General features: G+C 39.3%; 1 pseudogene; it reads left to right on the top strand.

Moving 5' to 3' along the window:
• Window positions 1-393: 393 nt before the first annotated feature.
• On the top strand, window positions 394-6,242 carry LOC139189469 (uncharacterized; annotated as a pseudogene).
• Window positions 6,243-8,755: the final 2,513 nt, after the last annotated feature.

Below are 8,755 nucleotides of genomic sequence, written 5' to 3'. Positions count from 1 at the left end.
GACCCTGGGGGTTATACTTCTTATTCTTCCATGCCAGCCAGCTGGTCGCAGTGGCATTAGGGAGGTCAGCCCCGACAGGGAGAGGTTGCTGCTAGTGGTGCATGATCATTTAGGCAGTCTAATCAGTCAGGACAGGGACGTGCTTCACAGGGAAGAGGTAATCAAGGCAACAGAGGTCGTGGTGGACGACAACAAGCTCAGGGACGTGTTAATCACGTATCACTGAAAGATGCTCAGAACCATCCAGATTTGATCATGGGTACGTTAAATATTCTTGGTCATTTTGCTAGAGTCTTGATTGATTGTGGTGCTACACACTCTATGATTTCTCATACGTTTGCTCAAATGACTCAACCTCACCCTTCACCTCTAGGATTTGATTTAGAGTTTGCCATGCCTAGAGGGGACAAATGTTATGTTGATAGTGTTTATCCTGGGTGTCTAGTGATGGTAGATGGTGTAGTTATACCAGCTAATCTTATCCCGTTAGATATTGTGGATTTTGATGTGATTCTAGGGGCAGATTGGTTGCATTTTAATCGTGCCCATATTGATTGTTATGGGAAATCTGTTACCTTTTACCATCCGGGATTACCAGAGGTTACTTTTGTGGGTGAAAGAACTGGGGTGAGACATGGTGTTATTTCTACCATGAGAGCAAGGAAGTTATTATCGAAGGGTTGTCAAGGATACTTAGCACATGTGGTGTTAAATGATGTTGCCCCTAACAGTATAGAGGAAGTTGGAGTAGTCAGGCACTATCCTGATGTATTTCCAGATGATTTGCCGGGATTGCCACCAGACAAAGATGTGGAATTTTCTATTGATTTGCTTCCAGGTACAGATCCTATGTCTTTAACTCCGTACAGAATAGCTCCAGCTGAACTGAGAGAGTTGAAAATTCAGTTACAAGAATTAATTGATAAAGGTTTCATTCAACCTAGTACTTCACCTTGGGGAGCTCCGGTATTATTTGTAAGAAAGAAAGATGGAGTATTGATTATAGGCAATTGAATCGGGTAACGATTAAAAACCATTATCCATTGCCTCGCATCGATGATTTTTTTGATCAGCTGAAAGGTGCGTGTGTGTTCTCTAAGATTGATTTGAGATCTGGATATTATCAGTTGAAGATTAAAGATGAAAACGTACCTAAGACGGCTTTCAGGACCCGTTATGGACATTATGAATTTTTGGTGATGCCATTTGGATTGATTAATGCACATGCAGCTTTCATGAGGTTAATGAATGAGTTATTCCAGCAATATCTTGATAGATTTGTTATTGTTTTTATCGACGATATTCTGGTATACTCTAAGTCTAAAGCAGATCATATTCGACATCTTAACTTGGTATTAAAGAAATTGAGGGAGCATCAGTTGTATGCCAAGTTCAGTAAATGTCAGTTTTGGTTGAATGAAGTGGCATTTTTGGGGCATGTAGTATCGGCACAAGGAATTCAAGTAGATTCTCAAAAGATAGCAGCAGTGGAGAATTGGGAACAACCACGAACAGTCACTGAGGTACGAAGTTTTCTTGGTCTAGCAGGTTATTATCGACGGTTTGTTCAAGATTTTTCTATGATTGCTTTGCCATTAACGAAGTTAACCAGAAGGATGTTAAGTTTGATTGGGATGAGAATTGTGAGCAAAGTTTCCAGCAATTGAAATATTGCCTTACTCATGCTCCAGTAATGGTACTTCCTGATGATAGCGGTAACTTTGAGATTTACAGTGATGCTTCTTTGAATGGTTTGGGATGTGTTTTGATGCAGCATAATAGAGTGATCGCCTATGCTTCTCGACAATTGAAGATTCATGAAAGGAATTATCCTACTCACGATCTTAAATTGGTAGCCATTGTCTTTGCTTTGAAAATTTGGAGGCATTGTCTCTATGTTGAGAAGTGTAAGATCTTCACAGATCATAAGAGTCTTCAGTATCTTTTTACTCAGCATGATCTTAACCTTCGTCAGCGAAGGTGGATGGAATTACTAAGTGATTATGACTGCACTATTGAGTATCATCCGGGTCGTGCAAATGTGGTAGCTGATGCACTGAGTAGGAAACCTCAAGGTACACTCAATGCTTTGTATGCTTGCCGTGTTTCTCTTCTTGCAGAATTGAGAGCTACTGGAGTAAAGTTGTAATTAGAAGATCGAAGAGAAGCTTTTCTTGCTAGTTTTCAAGTCAGGCCAGTTTTGGTTGATCGTGTACTTGAAGCTCAGATGGTTGATGAAGGAATTCAAGAAATGATTCAATTGAGAAATGAAGGGAAAAAGAAAGATCTACGGATTCGAGAATCAGATGGCATGCTTATGCAGGAGAACAGAATGTATGTGCCGAATAATGAGGAATTAAAGAAAGAAGTTTTGGATAAAGCACATTGTTCAGCTTATGCGATGCACCCAGGAGGAACTAGATGTACCATACCATTCGACCATTTTATTATTGGCCGGGTATGAAAAGGGAAATTGCAGAATATGTAAGTAGATGTATTGTTTGTCAGCAAGTCAAAGCGAAAAGAAAGAAGCCTTTTGGGCGAATGCAACCACTTCCTGTTCCTCAGTGGAAATGGGAAAATATAACTATGGATTTCGTGTATAAGCTCCCTCGTACACGAAATGGATTTGATGGTATTTGGGTGATTGTAGATCGACTTACTAAGTCAGCGCATTTCATTCTAGTGAGGGAAAAATATCCTTTGAATAAATTGGCTAAATTGTTCATCACGAAGATTGTGAAGTATCATGGAGTTCCAGTGAATATTATTTCTAATCGAGATCCAAGATTTACCTCTAAGTTTTGGGTAGCTTTTTAGGAAGCTTTTGGTATGAAACTGCTTTACAGCACTGCTTATCATCCTCAAACCGATGGTCAATCAGAGAGGACTATTCAGACGTTGGAGGATATGTTGAGATCTTCAGTGTTACAGTTTGGTGATTCTTGGCATGACCGCCTAGACTTGATGGAATTTGCCTACAATAATAGTTTTCATTCGAGCATTGGTATGTCACCATTTGAGGCACTTTATGGTAGAGCTTGTCGTACGCCATTGTGTTGGTCAGAGGTTGGCAAAAGAGTGTTAGAAGGCCTAGAGATTGTGGATGAGACTACTCAAAATAATCAGGTGATTAAGTCTAACCTGAAAGCGGCCCAGGATCAACAAAAGAATTTAGCAGACAGACATGCTACTTATCGAGTTTATGATGTGGGTAATTTGGTATTCTTGAAATTGTCACCTGGGAAAGGTGTAGTGCAGTTCAGAAAGAAGGGCAAGCTAAGTCCTAGGTACATAGGACCATATGAGATCATTGAGAAGATTGGTGAAGTTGCTTACAGGTTGGAGTTGTTGGAAATATGCCCTGAAAGTCAATCTTTGGAAGAAACCTTTCAGGACAAATGAATGGATGTATAGATGACTCTTATACATCAAATGGCAAAGATACTAATTAGGACTATCTCAATGAACGATATATGTCCTAAATAGTGAATCTATGGACAATGGATCGATTGAAGAAGTAATCTAATAATGTTAGACTACAGAGACCTTCTTCACATAATCATCATGTCCAAAAGGTTCCTGGTCATAGGATTGTCGGAGGGAAACTGACAATGCATAGACCGGTACATACTATGTCCGCTTCAATTGGAAGGATGGAAAGTCTCATCCCATTCGTGTAGTGACACTAAGACAAGTATGTAGGTGCTCATTAAGGGAATGAGTTCACTGAACACAATCGAACGAGAGTACTTGCATGGAGGTCTACTCACATGTCAAGCAAGTAACTCTTATGGTTGGAATAATGTAAGTAGTCCTTTGACCTGAGGCATCGTCGTTGTCTTGTGGTTAAGTACTTGATCTTTGATTACGTCAAAGTCACCCCATTCGCGGGTGTCCACGGCATAGTTGGGGTTAAGCCACTTAGTCATGAAGGCAAATGAATGCGCAACAAGGAATCTCTAATCTTCGTTAAGAGAGGAAGAATACTCTAAGATATGATTCTGGAATCTTCGGCTGAAGTATCGAGCGTAATAAAGGAAAGCGTTCCTATACGACTCAATTGAATCATATAAGAAGGAATAATCACATTAGGGGTTTGACATAATATATCCATACCCTAATGATGTGATTGAGAGTATTGTTTTAGAGAAGGATCGAATTACATTGTAATTCCAACTGAATAGGTTCTCCGAACAAATTCTACATTAGCTTGGTAGCCATGATATATGGTTAGATGTCACTCATGGCTTGTGAGTTCTTCTAGATGATTAAATGTAGTAGTCAAAGAAGAAGCTGAATTAAAAGGAAGTTTTAATTCAGTAAGTGATTGGATTAAATATAATCAATTGGATTGGTGCCAATCACCTCACTGCCTTGCTAATTAGAACCTAAAATGATTGTACACCGATACACTCTTGTAGTGAAACCACTAATGGATGATGGAAATAATTAATTGGATTAATTAAGTGTTGTGATTAATTAGAAAGTCTAATGAAATCATAAAAGCGATATAAGATCGTTTTGGGCTTAAAGAAACGTTCGGGTTTAATTGGGCCCGTTGGGCCTAGACCCATTGGGCTTTTATTCAAGCATAGGATGACTTGAAATATTAAAAGCCCAAAGCCCAAACCAAACACTAAAGGCCGGCCACTTAAAGGGAAAGGGAGAGTGAAAGTCAAGTTGTTGACTAGGTTTCTTTTTATCCATATAAGGAACTTTATAGAGATAATTTTCTTTAGGGTTTTTGTGTGTTCAAAACAACTAAAGAGAAAAAGAAAATTACTCTCTCTTCAACACCAAAGGCCGGCCACCTTAAGGGTGATTTTAGCTTATCATCTTTTCACCCTTTTGGTCATTCCTCCATCCATCTCACTACACTAGTGGGTGTGGATCTTTAGAGGTCTTCTACTTTGGAGACTAAAGGAGACCAAAGGAGCACTCATACTAACAAAGTGGAGGAGGTAAGGAGGGAGGCTAGGCTCAAGGAGTTCAAGGAACAAAGGGCTTGGAGGTGGTCCATCCTTGGTCTAAAATCTAGATCAAGAGGTATAGATCTATTCCTACACTTTGTTCTTTACTTAAATGCTTTGATGCATTATATATAAACCTATGAACCTTGAAGGGGATTTGCATGACTAAAGCTTTGATTTTATTTGTTAACTAGCTTCCGTTGCTTTCGTATATAAATTTTGAATTGTATATGCATGCTAGTCATTAGAAATCCCACCTGAATATCATAGATTTCCCTTCAGGAGTTGCCTCCGGAGTTATCTAAGGTACATAATGTGTTTCATGTCTCGATGCTTCGACATTATGTTTCAGATCCTTTACATGTGATTCCTCCTCAACCTTTGGAGATTAATCCGGATTTGACGTATGATGAGGAACCAGTGACTATCTTGGATTGGAAAGACAAGGTTCTAAGGAATAAGACGGTGAGCTTGGTGAATGTATTGTGGAGGAACCCTTCAGTAGAAGAAGCTACTTGGGAGACAGAAGATCGAATGAGAGAGATGTATCCAAGGTTATTTTATGAGTATTAAGCGGATTGTTTGGTTGTATGAATTTCAAGGATGAAATTCTATAAGGAGGGGAGATTGTCACAGCCCGTCCCAGGATTCTTTATATCGGGGATGTGAAATGACGGAATTACCCTTGACGGGTATTAAGGTATGTGTGTGTGTGATATATTATTTGGACTAAATGCACATATTTCATAAGCTTTTGGAAAATTATTAAGTTGGATTAAAAATTTGGATTGTATTTTTGTGGTTAGGGAGTTAGAAAATGAAATGGATGGTGATGGTTTGAGATGGACCACACAACACACACGCACGGGACATCTCTCCCTTTCTTCCCCGTGCCCTCTCTCTCTCTCCTCTTCCCAGTTCATTCTTCCCCTCTCTAAACCGTACGGACACACCCACTATCTAGCCTCCAAGCACGGATCGAAGGTCTTGATGGTATCATCGTGCTCGTGAGGACTCTACGAACTCAACCACACCTATTTCAGGTAAGAAATCGTTCGATTTCATGTCGAAATCACAAGCACCGAGTTTGGCACTGTTCATGAACTTTATATTGGTTCGTTTTTAGGACAATCTAAGCTCATAGTGAGCTCTAGGAAGGTCCCACGAAGCTCGGGGATGTTCATTTGGAAGTTTTGCACGTCGGGAAACCCTAGTTCGAAGGTGGCCGGTTTTGGTGAAATTACCCGACGTGATTTCGAAGGATTTTGAAGTTTTTAAAGGTATAGCTTCTTCCTCTCGTAATTTGTGAAGTTTTGGTGAAAATTTCATGGAAAATGGTTGAGAATTGAGCGAGAAAAGACCGATTACAGGTCTGCTTAGTTTCCGGCACCGGCGAGTTTTCCGGCGACTGTAGGTAAGGGATGATGAGCGTGGACCCGTGCCTGTCCCGACGCGTGGGGGCGCGTGCCAAGCGCAAAAATTATTTTAAAAATATGTTGACGTTCGTGACGTCGAGTAGGTCACTGTGATATATTCATATACCCAAATTGAGCACCGTATGAGAAGTTATTTCGAATTGTCGATTATGTGCTTTAATTAACGTTTTTATAGTTGTTTCGCATATAGGTGACACCTATCCCGAAGACGAGCGCATCCAGGGATGTGACGGGGGTTACGACCTATCGACTTACCAGTGAGTGGGCAGTTTTGTTTTCCGTATATACCTATATACTATTGATTTTCCCAGAAATTGAATTTATATGAAAGTATGTTTTCAAATGCCATGCATGCATATTGTGAATTGTATGAATTGATATTGATGCATATATATATATATATATATATATGTGAATTGGTATTGTGGACGCACATGTGAGTATCAAGTGAGTTTTATGTTATTCATGTGAATCATTGATGATGTGAATTGTTGAGAGCTCATAACCTACACCCCTGGTGTTAGTGCTTATATTATTCACCGTACGCACGCTCACCTTGGATCCAAGTAGGTGCATGTCGTACAGACCATGTGAGGGTTCCAACATGCTAGTCGTATAGATCACTAGAGGTGGTTCCGACTAGTAGGTGACCTTAGATTATGCGCGCAGATGATTGATGAGAGAAGCACTAGAGCGTATTCTTACACCTTTCTTATCGTACAGACTACTTTAGGTAGTTCCGATTTATGTGCAGAGTAGTGCCGTATAGGTCACCGTGGTGACTCCGGCTGGGTTGGATATTGAGCTATGGAATTAACCGTACAGGACCAACTGCAGGGTCTCCGGTTGATTCATTATGTCACCTGTTTATTTTGATGCATCCATGTTCTGTTATTGACATTTATGGCATGGCATATTTCTGGATTTATGATAGATTGATGATTTGAGACATATGAGGATTTATATACTATTATGTTATTTTCTGGGAAAGTATACAGGTTTTACAGTGAGGGGTTAGAAATGTTTTAAATGAAATGTTTTGGAAAACTTTGGTTTTACTGACCCACTCAATTTTGTTTTGCGCCCCTCCAGGTTCTAGTTAGCAGTTGGTGGCTCACGAGGTTTTCTTCGGCGTTCTGACAGACTTCCTGCATGTAGGACTCACCTGCGTGTGTTGTAATTTACTTATAGTCCTACTTGACTGCACCTAGTATTTATGCTTTGAAATTGTGTACTGCACACTTAAACTCATTTTAGCTTGCTAGTTGGATATTGTTGTTAGTAGTTGGTTTCAATTTCTTCATATTTCTCATATCATTTGCTTCCGCATCGCACTTTTGGTTACGTCACGCTCACGTGACGGCCAGCACACCTTGATTCTAGGATTGGGGTGTGTCAGACAAAAACTTTCATTATATTTCAAGTAACTCCACTAGTTTTTAAACATGTCAAGGAAAGACAAAAATATAAAAATAACTAACACCCAGCCCAAAAACATGAAAACAGTGTTTTAAAATACCAGTCATACCCTTAAGGCTTTGGGGCTATTAATAGAACTCAACTCTCACAACAACAAAATTAATTTGTGTCATAAGCTCAACCTATCTTTGACTATTTCTGTAGAATTAGTTTTGAAACTATATGTAGAATCAGTTTGTATCATTTATTACTAGAATCAGTTAAACCAGGTACTCGACCATTTTTGCAAAATCAGTTTAATCCGTCCTCGACCATTTTTGTAGAATCAGTTCAACCTGTAATCGACCGTTTTTGCAGAATTAGTTCAACCTGTCTTCGACTATTTTTGCAGAATTAATTCAACCCGTCTTTGACCATTTTTTCAAAATCACTTCAACCAGTTTTCGACCCTTTTTGCAGAATCAGTTCAACCCGTCCTCGACCATTTTTGCAAAATCACTTCAACACTTCTTCGAAATTTTTTGTAGAATCACTTCAACATGTCTTCAACTATTTTTGCAGAATCAGTTCAAACTGTCCTCGACCATTTTTGTAGAATCAGTTTAACCCGTCATCGATCATTTTTGCAGAATCACTTCAACCTGTCCTCAACCATTTTTGCAGAATTACTTCAACTCATATTCGACCATTTTTGTATAATTACTTCAACCCGTCATCGACCATTTTTGCAGAATTAGTTCAACCATTGTTTTTGCAGAATCAATTCAACTTGTCTTTGATAATTTTTTTTGTAGAATTAGTTGAACCCGTTCGACCATTTTTTTGCAGAATCAGCAACCCGTCTTCGACCATTTTATGCTTAATCAGTTCAACTCGTCTTTGACTATTTTTCCAGAATCAGTTTCAAATTCACGTAGAATCAGTTTT

Source organism: Malus domestica, chromosome 11 (genome assembly GCF_042453785.1).
Source record: "Malus domestica chromosome 11, GDT2T_hap1".
NCBI lineage: Eukaryota > Viridiplantae > Streptophyta > Magnoliopsida > Rosales > Rosaceae > Malus > Malus domestica.
The sequence above is the reverse complement of the archived record's forward strand: the minus strand, read 5'-3'. Positions and strand labels throughout refer to the sequence as shown.